The 14,204-nt window shown below is 27.4% G+C and overlaps 1 protein-coding gene across 2 annotated transcripts in view; it reads left to right on the plus strand.

Moving 5' to 3' along the window:
• The window catches only part of LOC122504319 (protein apterous-like), a 178,253-nt gene that overhangs the window by 125,053 nt on the left and 38,996 nt on the right, over positions 1-14,204 (plus strand). The gene's annotated exons all lie outside the window — the stretch shown is intronic.

Genomic DNA, 14,204 nt, shown 5'->3' on the forward strand with positions numbered 1-14,204 from the left:
TTTTTAGCCAGTTTAACTGTAAAGTGCCTCGAAATTTTCCAGTGGAACTGTCCAGTGCCCTTAAAGATACTATGACAAATTTCTACTAGGGAATCAGTACGCTTGGCTATCTGGGTGTAGATAAAAGAGAAGGATAAAAGTTGAAAATATATTATGTAAAAAATATCAAGGAAATCGCGCGTTTATATCATAAAAGGAATGTGTGTGCAGTATATGCATGTGTATGTATATACGCAGTTGCATGCATCATCATCCCAAGAGGTGGATGCTGCTCGCGACGCATCTTAATTGTGAGCTTTAAATTATGAGAGAGCTCCCGGGCGTTGAAATATTTGTATGTTCACCGTACGAGGGTTATATGGCTCAATTATCACTAGCTGTTTCCTTTGCGAGACGTTAATTTAAGGTGCTTTCTGCTTCCTGTGATCACACACAATCCGCGGACTCACGCGCGCCCGCTTATCCGGATCAACAAAGATTCATTGCCTATTTTATATAATCCTTAAAGAACCTCCCGTTTTCTACCACCCACAAAAAAAATTTCAAAAGAAACGAGGTATCTAATGACGTGCTTTAAATTTATAGAGAACTCCTTTCGGTGTAATTAAAATCCTTAAAATTTTTTCTTTCATCAATCTCTGTTATTTCTTTAGATAAAACGTTAATCTGGGTACTTTATTAATTTAAAAATTTTGAATTTTTACTTAATTGAATTGTTGAATTTTTAATTATTTTACTGTTTACTGCAATCAGCAGTTTTTGAAAATATTTATAAAAATGAAAAAAATATTTTGTTAATTACAAAGTTTGAAATTTTTTGAAAAATATTTCTTTGTAGAAAAAGTATGTGTAATAGAAATGAAATAATAAATTGTTTCGTAAATATTTTGTTGACTTTCAATTGTTAGCGCAGAGTATATTTATAATATTGTATTAATGTTTCGGTTTTATTTTTACTGAGAATAATAAAGTGGTGGAAAGTATGTGCGGTTTCTACTTTTATATGCGGTAAAAAATGGTCTTTTCATGTCAGTGATCACATCAACTAAGTAGTAGACGATATAGAAACTCTGCATTAGATAACCAGAGATCTATCAGTTAGTAATTTACGAGGAAATGGTGGAAATCATCGAAGGAAGAAGCACGCGATATGTCTTCAACTGGAAATAATAATTTAAATAACTAATTTTCCCTAAAGAAGAATTCTCTCTTATTTTGAAAAATTCTCAATACTCTTCAATTCTATCCTAACTTTTTACATTTTATTCATTTTTCTAATAAGAAGTTTCATATTCTTTTCCTTTTATTTTCCACAGTAAGATATTTAAATATTTTTGTTGTGATAGTCCAGAAAGTTCTCTCAAAAAGCTTATAGAGAAACTGTTTTTTCCTAAACTGGATAAAATTTCCTTATGTTTCTTAATCATCATGCTTTAAAAAGAAATTTTGCAGCTCTCGGTTTTTCTCTCCATCTCTCTTCATACTGTGGAGAATTTCATTCACAAGTATGTATATAGATATATATATATAACTGAAGGAGTTGGGTCGCGAGACTGTTTGAGAGTTGCGTGCATCGTTCTGTGAATCGCGAGCACGCCATCTTCATGATGCGTGACCATTGGCACCAGTGCATCATCACGATGAACTCCAGGAAGTCTCTTGGGTTTAATTCGCGACAAACCACCCGAGACTCAACTTCGGTGTGCAATTAAACACGATGATGGTGTACACTAGAGTGATTTTAACGCCAGGAGTCATATATATTGTATATATATATATATATATATATATATACATATATATATATATATAGTTATATATATATATATATATATATAACATTTGAAATGTATATGTCGTAGCCACATTGTGAAAAACCGCACTTCATGAAATGCCTAGACGTTTCATGAAGTGCAGCCACATTGTGAAAAAAATATTTACTTCACAATGTGTCCAACATTTTTGGACATTTCATGAAGTGCTACAGCCAATTATGCATTTTGTGAAACTAAATAAAATTACACAATACGTCCAAATATAAAATGCATTTCATGAAATGCCCAAGTCGTTGAAGAAATTGTAAGTAATCTGTAAAGCCATCATCATTTAAATATAATTAATAGAAATTTAATTTTTTATAATTAAGAAAATTGAAATAAATTAAAAAATTTTTATATTAAAAAAATTAAAATAAATTTTAAAATTTGAAATTAAGGTACTATGTCATAATAGTCTGAAATGCAGAAATAAGTAAAATATAAGTTTATTTATTGAATTTTTGGTTTACAATTGTCATATTCATTATCGGCATTCAACGACTTGGGCATTTCATGAAATGCATTTTATATTTGGACGTATTGTGTAATTTTATTTAGTTTCACAAAATGCATAATTGGCTGTATAGCACTTCATGAAATGTACAAAAATGTTGGACACATTGTGAAGTAAATATTTTTATCACAATGTGGCTGCACTTCATAAAACGTCTAGGCATTTCATGAAGTGCGGTTTTTCATATTATGACTACGACATATATATCTAAACTTGTATGCGTATTTTGAAACAGCGACAGAGCGCACATGGGTGAGAGTATAATAGTGGATTTCAGAGGCGCATGAAAAGTCTCCAATTTTTATTTTCCGAATCTTTATTTTATCGAAATTCTTTTTATCTAATAAGAATTAATTATAATTTCTTTTAATCGAAAGAATAATTGTCAAAAACATTATTTTTTTGAATGACTAATTAACAGAATGTTTAATACTGCGAAAGAAAATTTTTTATAATCTTCAAATAACTGAATTATCATTTCTAAAAATTATTATTTTTTATATTTCTTATTTACACTAATATTTTCATTTTCGAAATGTCAATTTTGATAAATATTATTTTACAAATTCGTTAATAATTATAATAATTATATTCCCGAATTATTATTCAATATAATTCAAATATTACCGAATTACCAATTCTTAAAAAATTTATTGTTCCTAATAATATTTCTTTATAATGTGTAAATGTTCTAAATTCTAAAGTCTCTAAATTTTTTTTTTCGAAATATCATTTGTTATAAAACTTTTTTCTTATAAATGTTTTTCAAAATAATTTTAACTTTTTCAAATTAACATTACTCATAATTTTCTTTACTTCTAATCATTCTTCTTTATAATTAGTATATTTTCTAATATGTATTTCTTCTAACTATATAACTTTACCGAATTGTCACTTCTCATAATTATTATTATATCGAAATATTATTTTTCAAAATTTTTGTAATATCTAATAATTTTTTATACAAATTTTTTTATTGTATAATAACCAGTTTTTATAATTTTATTTTATTCGAATAATTATTTCGTATAATTTTTTTCTTACCGAATGATATTTAGCGTAGTTAATTGGTTTAAACAATATTTGTAATAATTAATAATTTTTAAATAATAAAATAATAAACTTTTTTCAAATTTGGCGCCATATTCCTCAGAGATGGGAAACGTCGAAACCGTATGTTCTGTAGGTGAAATAACTATTCGGTGCAATTCTTATTATGACATTTATAGGTTAGGAAAATAATAAATTAGAGAATTTAAATCTTAGAAAAAATATATGTTATGTGAAATACGAATTAGGAAATATAAAAATTATGAAAAAGAATTATTTGGAAACATGAATATTAGGAAAAATAAAAAATCGATAAAAAAATTATTTAAAATATAATTTCGGTAAGAAAAAAATTATACGAAATAATTATTCGAATAAAATAAAATTATAAAAACTGGTTATTATACAATAAAAAAATTTGTATAAAAAATTATTAGATATTACAAAAATTTTGAAAAATAATATTTCGATATAATAATAATTATGAGAAGTGACAATTCGGTAAAGTTATATAGTTAGAAGAAATACATATTAGAAAATATACTAATTATAAAGAAGAATGATTAGAAGTAAAGAAAATTATGAGTAATGTTAATTTGAAAAAGTTAAAATTATTTTGAAAAACATTTATAAGAAAAAAGTTTTATAACAAATGATATTTCGAAAAAAAAAATTTAGAGACTTTAGAATTTAGAACATTTACACATTATAAAGAAATATTATTAGGAACAATAAATTTTTTAAGAATTGGTAATTCGGTAATATTTGAATTATATTGAATAATAATTCGGGAATATAATTATTATAATTATTAACGAATTTGTAAAATAATATTTATCAAAATTGACATTTCGAAAATGAAAATATTAGTGTAAATAAGAAATATAAAAAATAATAATTTTTAGAAATGATAATTCAGTTATTTGAAGATTATAAAAAATTTTCTTTCGCAGTATTAAACATTCTGTTAATTAGTCATTCAAAAAAATAATGTTTTTGACAATTATTCTTTCGATTAAAAGAAATTATAATTAATTCTTATTAGATAAAAAGAATTTCGATAAAATAAAGATTCGGAAAATAAAAATTGGAGACTTTTCATGCGCCTCTGGATTTCATCCAACTTATTAACGACAATGTGCTTCAGTAATTTACGCAGAAAGTTTACTTTTCGTTAATATAAACAGCTGTTGTGAATGACTACTATATTTTACAAAAAAGAAAAAAATAAGAGCAGGTGACAACTGACCATCAGATGTGTATTATGGAGAAAACGTGTTTCTTGCTTCTGTTAAGTACTCTCGCTAAGTGCATTACTGATAAAATATATATGGGTGATTCTCCCCGATAATCCGAAAAATAGAAGAAAAAATATATTCGTATCGACACGTTTTGCACGGCAATTGGAGTTTACCTTGGGACGTTCTTTAGTTTTAGGTTTTTTTAAGATAATTTAAATTCCTTTTGCTTTAGTACGATTTATTTTGGTTTTTTCTTTAAATACGTGGATAAGAAACCATATTATTAGCTAAAACCATTTGCATTTATATTTAAATTCTAGTCAATTTAATTTAATTATATCTGATTCTATACTTCTAATTTCTAAATTAAAAATCTTTAATTAGAGATTGGCTTTGAAGTTTTTGATTATTTTCAATACTTTAAGTTTTTATTACTTTTTAGAAGGGACAAAGGTTATAAAAATTATTTTTTCTAAAAACATGGAATAAAATTCAGTTGTAATATGTTGTTAATAAATGACTTATACCCAATTGCTAATAAAATTGTGAAGTTACCACCTGAAAATAAATATGTCATAATATTAGTACAATAAAATAAGGAAAAATCCACTGCCAATTCGGATAGCATCTTAACGTTTATTTCTGCACGAAAATAAATTAAATATATAATAAAATAGGATTAGTGAAATTTCACAAAATAAAGAAAATATAATAAAAAAACAATATTAAATAAATGAAAATTAATGAAAATTAATTCTTAATATAAATACTTCGACCAAAATTTCTACCCTGGAAATAATCCAAATTTTTGTCATAAAACTTCTCTCGTGAACAAATGTATTATCATATATCCTCTTAACAAGAACTTAATATTTCAACGATGTTTATATTTTGGTAAAGAAATTTGTCGAGATGAGCCATTGTGAATTGGTGTCTTTTGATGGAGGGACAAAAATGACACCTGTATTATTTATTGTGGAAGTGTTTTTACAAGAATTGTTGGATTTTAAGTTTTAAGAGGGGCTTCTTTATTTTTTTTCCTTCTTCTTCTTGGAGATTGCGGTTTTCTAAGCATCTTGGGCCCTTTTTGGGTGTATAAGAGGATTCGGCGTATCACGGCAGGGGTCCTGCTTCGTAGGGTTTGCAAGGTCATGTTCGCGTCGTATGTCCACCGAGAAATCGCGGGTGTCACCACATAAACCATTCCCACAAAAGTATCATATTTCAACTGTTTGGTGAGATGTTAAAACCTCTCGTGTGTCGTACACCTCTGATATATATATATATATATATATATATATATATATATACATACTTAGTAGGAGTGGTACACATCTTTTTCAAAAGACTATATCTCTCAGAATTACTTCACAAGAATATCTTCATTTGAAAAAATGCTTATTTTCCGTTGCACTAGAGACAGTGTTGTAATTTTTATTCTTGTCATTGTGAAAATATTTCTGTAATCAACGTAAAATTTTTTGTGCAACACCTGTAAGGAAAGTAATACTTTGCATGCCTGTCAAGTAGGCGCAAAACAGTACTTTGCTGCACTAGTGCGGCTTTTGGGTTTTTTTGGTGATATACATAGGTATTTGTTTTCTATTTGTAGAATACCTGTTTTTTACAGTAATATACGCGTAGAAAACCACGTATAATACGTGCGGTAACATACGTTTCAAACCCTGCTAAACACTACATATGTTGGCGTCAACTAGCGTTTCCAAACAGCTTTTTTTATCAAAACCAAAAGATGTTGCACAAAGTACTGTGTGCAACACGTACGAAAGAAGATTTTTCGACTTCGTGCAAATTGCTGCCCTCGCTTCGCTCGGGACAGCAAACTTTGCACTCGTCGGAAAACAGCTTCTTTCTGTACTTGTTGCACAATATACTATTTTACTACGGGAATTGCCTTTAAGATTTTCAAATCAATTGTATACCTAGATAGAATTTTAGGATAGTTTTTCTTATATCCTTAAATGTAATAACAACGTAAATATTTAATCAAGTTTTAGGAAAATTTCTGTGCTGTGGGGGTGTAAATTGCTCAAAATTAATTTTTTCTTGTATAATTTGTCGCTTCATCAGGAAAAACGGTTAAACCGTTAGAAATGAAACTTGGTATATTAAAGCCATATTGAATTCAAAAATATTAGTTTTAAAGAATAAGTTATGACACTTTTTCAAACAATCAAAAAATTTAACAACTTTATTTTTTCTCAAACAGTTGATAAACTTTCTGTACCAAAATTGTTGTAGAGATAAATAAATTATACTTTAAGAGTACACGGAGAAAATTTATTCCTGAAATTTTACTGAATTTAGTTCGGTAAAACTGGGATGAAGTGTCAAAACAGTAATTTTTCAAGAACTAGACTGTAAAAGAAATTGCATTGAAAAATAATGTAAAAATCATAAAGCTCACGATACATGTATTAGCGCTTCACTTACAGTTCGGTATAACGTAAGCCAAGTGCTCGCTACATTCATATTTATTGAATAGTTCGGTAAAACGTAAGATAAAGTCTTCGGTAAAACTGACGAGTTGCAATTTACTGAAAGTTCGGTAAAACTTGAAGAACAAAAATAAAAAATAATGTTACTTCAGTAGATCTATATTAATACTGCCGTAACTCTCAATTTACCTACTTTAATCACTACCTAAACCCCCTACAATTGTTTACGAACAAATACTAATTGATACACCTGCCTACAGTACATTCTAAACGCATACACTAATACATACATCGCACGCTTTACATTATTGCTTCAGAAACTTTCAACTGTCCTTATATATTAATCTCAATTTTATTTCACCGCTTGTGAGAAAGATTCAAATTAATAAACTATCGTTGTACAAAATTAAAAATTATTTATATTAATGAATCATTTCTAACTATATTCAAGGTCAATTTATGAAATATTTTTAAATTATGTTTTTATTATTATAAAGAAAAATGTTTAAATTTGTATTTAATGGAATAAAACAATAATTTATGAAAATCCTTATTATTCTCAAATTTTTGTGTTTAAAATTAAAAATATACATATTAAAAGTGCAAGTTGGAAATTATTAAATTAATTAATAGAAAATTAATCTTTCTGAAATATTAAATAATAATTGTGAGGTATTAAAAAGCAAAAAGGAAATAAGCAAGTAAGCAAATAAGGAATAAAGTAAGCAAGAAGGAAATAAGCAAGTAAGAAAGTAAGCAAATAAGAAAGTAAGTATAAGCAAGGAGGAAATAAGCAAGTAAGCAAAGTAAGCAAGCAAGCATATAAGGAAGTAAGTAAGCAAAAAGGAAACAAGCAAGTAAGCAAGAAGGAAATTAGGAAGTAAGCAAATAAGTAGGTAAGCAAGTAAGCAAAGTAAGCAAGAAAGAAATAAGTAAGTAAGTATGCAAATAAGAAAGTAAGCTAATAAGCAAGCAAGTTATTTCCTTTTTGCTTACTTGCTTACCTACTTATTTACTTACATACTTACTTATATGTTTAATTGCTTACTTATTTACTTCCTTTTTGCTTACTTACTTATGTTTACTTGCTTACTTACTTGCTTTCTTGATTGCTTGCTTACTTACTTACTATTATTCATATTTAATTAAAATGAATAAATTATATGTTTAAAAAATAAGTATGTTATTGCCATTTTATATTTTCTTTTTACATGATTTAAAAGCATTTATTACATATTTGTCAATTAATAAGTGTTTAAAATAATTAATTAATGGAATTTTAATTTAAATAATAATAAAATGATTATTAATTAAGTATAAATAAGTTGGAAAAATCAACTATTAGTGTGAAAGTCTTTCATTTGACTGCGGGACACTTGAAATAAAGTATTTCAATCCAGAAAACTAAAACTTTAGGCATGTCAAGGAAGTTTTACCGAACTATTCCTGAAAACTAACACTTTGGGCAAGTCAAGAAAGTTTTACCGAACTATTCCTAAAACGTTAGTGCCCATCAAGGAGGTATTTATTTAATTTACATTAAACGTTCAGTTTCAATTTTTTTTAAACTTTTACAGTACTAGTTCTTAAGGAATAAAGATATCACATTAAATTTTAAATATTGTTACCAAAAAAATAATATAAAAATTATTAAAAATTACGATTATGCTACTATATCCCAACTTTATTGAAAAATTCGGTAAAATGTAGGAAACAAATTTTCTCCGTGTATATATATGTATATAATTTGATATATACCTGAAAAATTTAACGTTAAGTAGTAAAAAATACATTCTGATTTCAAAATTTTTAAGAAATAATATGATTACTTTTTTAGAAAACAAACCATTATTTTTATTTCTCTTTCTAATGAACGTAAAATAATTGAAGTTATAGAGGAAACCTTTATTTAGTAATATCAATTTTAAGAAAATATGGGTTTCAAGTACGTGAATTATTTTATCAAAATTCAACATTTTTTTGTAAAATTTGATTCTAACATGAACTCAATTCTTTTGTTTAGTGATCATTTGTTACACAATTTCGATAGATATTAGCGAAATTTTAAGTAAATTATGTATTTAAGTACCTAATAATTAAATAGATGTAATAAAATTAAAAAAAATAATTTTTATAATTTTTATTTAAATTCCTCAAAATAGTTTTAAAAAATCTCAAAAAGAATCACTTCACTTTGAATTTTTACTTTTGTACTAAAATTATGATAGATTGATAAAATTTGAGATGAAAGTAGAATCACAATTTATGTAAATATTCACTTGTAGAAATAAAATTTAGAAACGATGTTAAAGACAATAACAGTTTAGAAAATAAGATTTAAAGAATTCTACCTGTTGTCATATATATACTTTTCCAGAGAGAGAGAGAGAGAAGTGAAAATAAAGTCATCTGTCATTAGATAAATGCTACTACTAATGTTCACTACTCCTGTTAAAAATTCTTTTGACCTAGGGAGTCATTCCGTCTGTCTCTCACCTGCTGTGAGGAGATTGAGATGTTTCTAGCCAGACAATATCCAGATAGAAGTGTAAGTTACTTGGCGCGGGTCAGTGGTTTACTACATTTTTCTAAACAATGCCCAATCATTTTCCTCTCTTTCAGTCTTTATAATCCCGAACAAAGGAACAGATGATTCGTCAAGCTCTCGTTTAAAAGAAAACATTCCTCCCTTGCAATTTTAGAAAAAAATCTCCACAACAGTTTATACCAACCAAACCCAAAGAAATTTAAAAAAAAATTGAATTAAAAAAGTATTTGAGAGACGTACAAAAGAATCTGTTAGAGATGTATGAAAAAAATCTGTTTAGGATGTATGAAAAAAGATCGCTGGTTATATGTATGAAAAAATCGATTACGAATGTGTACAAAAAAAACTTTTAGGGATGAAAATAGAAAAAACTGAGGAAATATGTGGGGAATGAGAATTAAATAATTTGAAAAATAATCGACTACATGTTCAAGTGTAAAACTATTTATTCCAAATAAAAAAATGAAAAAGAAATGTCAAGAGGATTTAGGGGTAATAATCTTTGGGATGAGATTAGAAATGCGGGAAACTTTTTGACGGCGTCTCTCTTGACTCGAAACATATTGTCATTGGCTGATCCTATTTGAATGTGTGAACTAACACTCAGCGGGGAGGACCGCATATATTTTTTTTGCCCTAATCGGATCTTGTTAGAATTGTGTTGTGCAATCGACTGGTCCTTATATAGACGAGGGTATAATATATTATAAAAACCCGGGGGTAAAACTGTATTTGAATTTATACTAAACAAACGAGAATCAATATTTCTTGCCGTATTTTTTTACACATTCTCTCTTTTTCTCTCTACTTTCCTTTTCTTTTCTTTTACATTTTTTCTCTTGAATTTTTTTCTACTATTTCTATATACTTTGTACATTTTACTAATATTTATAAAATTAATAGCAATTTTAATTTTTAGCGGAAAAGTGAAATTTTCAATTTTTTGAAAACTTATTTTAACATTTGAAATAATTATTTTACAATGAAAAATGAAGCGATTGGCCTATATAAAGTTAAAATTTTACAAAAAACTCGTAAGGCAAGTTAACGTTTTATTCATATCGTGAACATTTATTTGCTTATCATAGCGAGGAAGCTAAATGGTCATGAGGACAACTTGTTTCTATTTCTTTTTCTCTAAATATTTTTTCTCTCTCTTTTACTTTTTTGTCTTTCATTTTTTTCCAAATTTCTCCCCTTCCCTTTCATCTCTAAATATTTATTTTCTTTCACTGTTTCTTCGAAGTTATCAAATTGATAACAAAATTTGGATCAAATTATTATTTTTTCAAATATTGGAATAAATAAGTTCTTTGCAATTTGATGCTTTCTGTAGTTAACAGTGAAAGAGAAAATGATAGGAACAAAGAAAGGATAATTAAAGGAAAACATATATAGTGAGAGACAATGATAGAGAGATAGAAATTACGTCAGAAAAAATAGAAAATGTCAGAAAATAAAAGAAAAATGATTGAATGGTAGAAGGAAAGAGAGAATGAAGAAAGAAAGAAAGAAAGAAAGAAAGAGTGAAAGAAGAAAAAAGAGAGAGATGGAGAAATTTTTCTCATCAATGAATGAGTTTGCAACCGGGAGTAACCTCATTCACGTTTCACGTTTACAGGCAACCCGCAGAGTTTTACAAGATGCACCATATGCGTTACATTATTATTACAATGTGCATTATAAGCCGTGTGACAAAAGCCGATATAGTAGTAGCACGTTGCCTAAACACTGCCTCCACAAAGAGTCGGAAATCTTTTATGTATAAAAATGCGGAATTGTGGACCACTTGCGGAGAGTTCGCACACTCACCTAGAGCACGTGGTTTTTATTATTTTTTCCCTTCATTTCCTCCTTGAAACTGTGGTTAAACGAGTGTAGTCGATATTTTGAATTGTGTCATCAGTTTTCTTTTATCGAAAATTGTTATTTATTTATTAAAAACGATAAATTATTCTTATCGAGAGTGTGTCCTCCTTGCGCTCTGTTTGCATACCTATTTCTCAATTTGTAAGGCGAAAACAAGTTGGGATCTCTCCTTGCGCCTTTGTGGGATAAATTATTACTGCGAGTGCAATGGAACAAGTTATGTTTCTTGTTCTTTAATGCTACTGTCAAAGTACATTTGAATTTTGCCTTTACGTACGCAAGAAGGAATAAATGTGTATTCGATGGTATGGATGTTTGATTGTTTGTATGTAAGTGGTGGCACCTTTCGAAGACGAAGCGTGAGACTTGTGTATATCGAACTGGATATATACAGCAATCGCAAACTCACATCGATATAGTAGTATCAGTTGCGAAAGAGATGTACTTTTGTCGCTCGATACAGAACACTGAATGCATTTTACGATGCCGTGCTCTCGTCGCATTAGTCAGCAGACGGCGGCTTTACCGGGACACCCGGTGGTAGTGGTGCCACTTGCATACTTTTCCTGTATCTACGCCAAGTCGTTTCTGTCACGGTTCGAGACTTGCCTTCATCTTATAAACTCTACTACTATAAATATATTTTATATTTCATGGGCCAAAAATCACTGAGAAAATCTCTCTGTTTCGAGTTTCAATCTATATTATTGCTTTTGTTATTCAAAAATTGTTCCAATTTTGTGAAAATTGTGCCAAATTTTTTTCTCAATTGTGTCATGACACAATTGAGCAATGATTTTTGTAGCAATGAAATATACTTGCAAGTATATTTCATTGCTACGAAAACTGTTCATAAACTACTTAGTAATTTTAGCATTTTCTTTACTATTGTACCAGTATTTCTAAAGTAGTAGCAAATTTTTTAAATCAATAAACTGTATCGTGTTTTAAAAGTTGTTATATAGCACTTTTTAAAATTGGTATAGAAAATTTCAAAACTGTCCCAATCATTCATTCACAAACTTTAAAAACCATGTTTATTAAAACTGTCCTGTTTTGAAAGAATTAAATATCTCAATTTTTTTTCTAAACAATTGTCTTATTTTGTCGAAGAAGATATCAATTTTTTTAAAAATTAAAACATTTTCAAAAATATTATCCCAAAATATTTGAAAATGGACTTAATTTTAAAAATCGCCCAATTGTTTTCACGTTGTCATAACAAAAAGTTAAACAAGTTGTTCATTTCATGATCATATTTAGCTTCCTCATGAAAAACAAATTTTTTCTTGAGAAAGCAAAAAAGGCTCATATGGTTATAATCATGACATGATTATAATTTTTAAATTGTTTTACAAATATTTAATGAAATTTAAACTTTTTATATGCCAATTGCTTCATTTTTCATGGTAGAATTGATTATTTTAAAATGATTAGATAAACTTTTCAAAAATTCTAAAATTGAATTTTTTGTTCAATGTAAAAATAGTTATTAATAATATAAATATTGACAAAATGTGTATTTTATATACATAAATTAATTCGTTTTCGTGACAGGAAAATAATTTTGACAAGAATTAATTAAAATTTCTATAGGGTAAGTAGATGGCCATTATTTTTTTAAAGTACTAAACATTATTAGATTATTATTATTAGATTTTTGTCTAAACTTTTATTAATAATTAAACATTGAACGCTTAACTTTCAAATAACGAAAAATAACAATCTTAAAATTTACAATTTTTAAAAAGTGCATTTGGCCATCTCTCCCGGAATATCCGGGAAAGATGGCCACATGTACCTATATGCAGGAGAAATGGCCAATACTTATGACTTTTGTCTTTTAACTCAAGCTTAATTTTTAATCGTTCACATTAATTTTCTCTTTTCCTGGTTGCATTTTGAATATTTATCATGGAATTCATTGCAGTTTTTATGTATATTAGCCAAACATTTAAAATACTGCACTGAATCCAATATCTTCAATCAATGTCGTTTTACTTAACTTTAGCCTCAACCTGCAAATAGATCTCCATCTCTGGTGTCAATTATATTAATATTTTGTTATCATACTTTTTTAAATTTGTTTTTCTTTAATATTTCTTAAGCATCTAAAATTAATATAAAAAAATTAAAATAAAAGTCATTAATAGCCATCTCATAATCATGTATCATTCAATACCTGATAAAAGTAAACATCAAAATATTAAATAAGTAAAATAATTTTTTATGACGCGGTGTTATAAAGGGCACTTTTTTGCACCTCGTTATGAAAAATATCGTTCGTAACTTGTGTGAACAGTTGCCAATTTTTGAATGAGCGCTTTTTTTTAAACAAACTGTAGGCAACTGCTCGCACTCGTTACGAAATATACTATTTCCTTTCATTTTTTATTTATATCAAAGCGTGGGTTATATAATACTCAATAAAATGTACAATAAAATTTACTTATAATAAAACATAAAATTAAAAATTATGTTAAAAAGTAACAATTTAACAATAAGAAATCTGAATTTCTCAAATTATTTTAGACCCATGTAAAAAGAATGAAAAAGGATATGACATGTACATTTTCATTATTCTTCAACAATTTATTGTTTACATTTATTATTAGTCACAAAAGGTTGAGGAACAACCCATAATAAGTTATAGTTTTTTTTACAAATTCTGTAAAATATTTGAATTGGTCATCTCCCACGGACTTA

The sequence above is a fragment of the Leptopilina heterotoma genome, unplaced genomic scaffold, assembly GCF_015476425.1.
Source record: "Leptopilina heterotoma isolate Lh14 unplaced genomic scaffold, ASM1547642v1 Lhet_29, whole genome shotgun sequence".
NCBI classification, from domain to species: domain Eukaryota; kingdom Metazoa; phylum Arthropoda; class Insecta; order Hymenoptera; family Figitidae; genus Leptopilina; species Leptopilina heterotoma.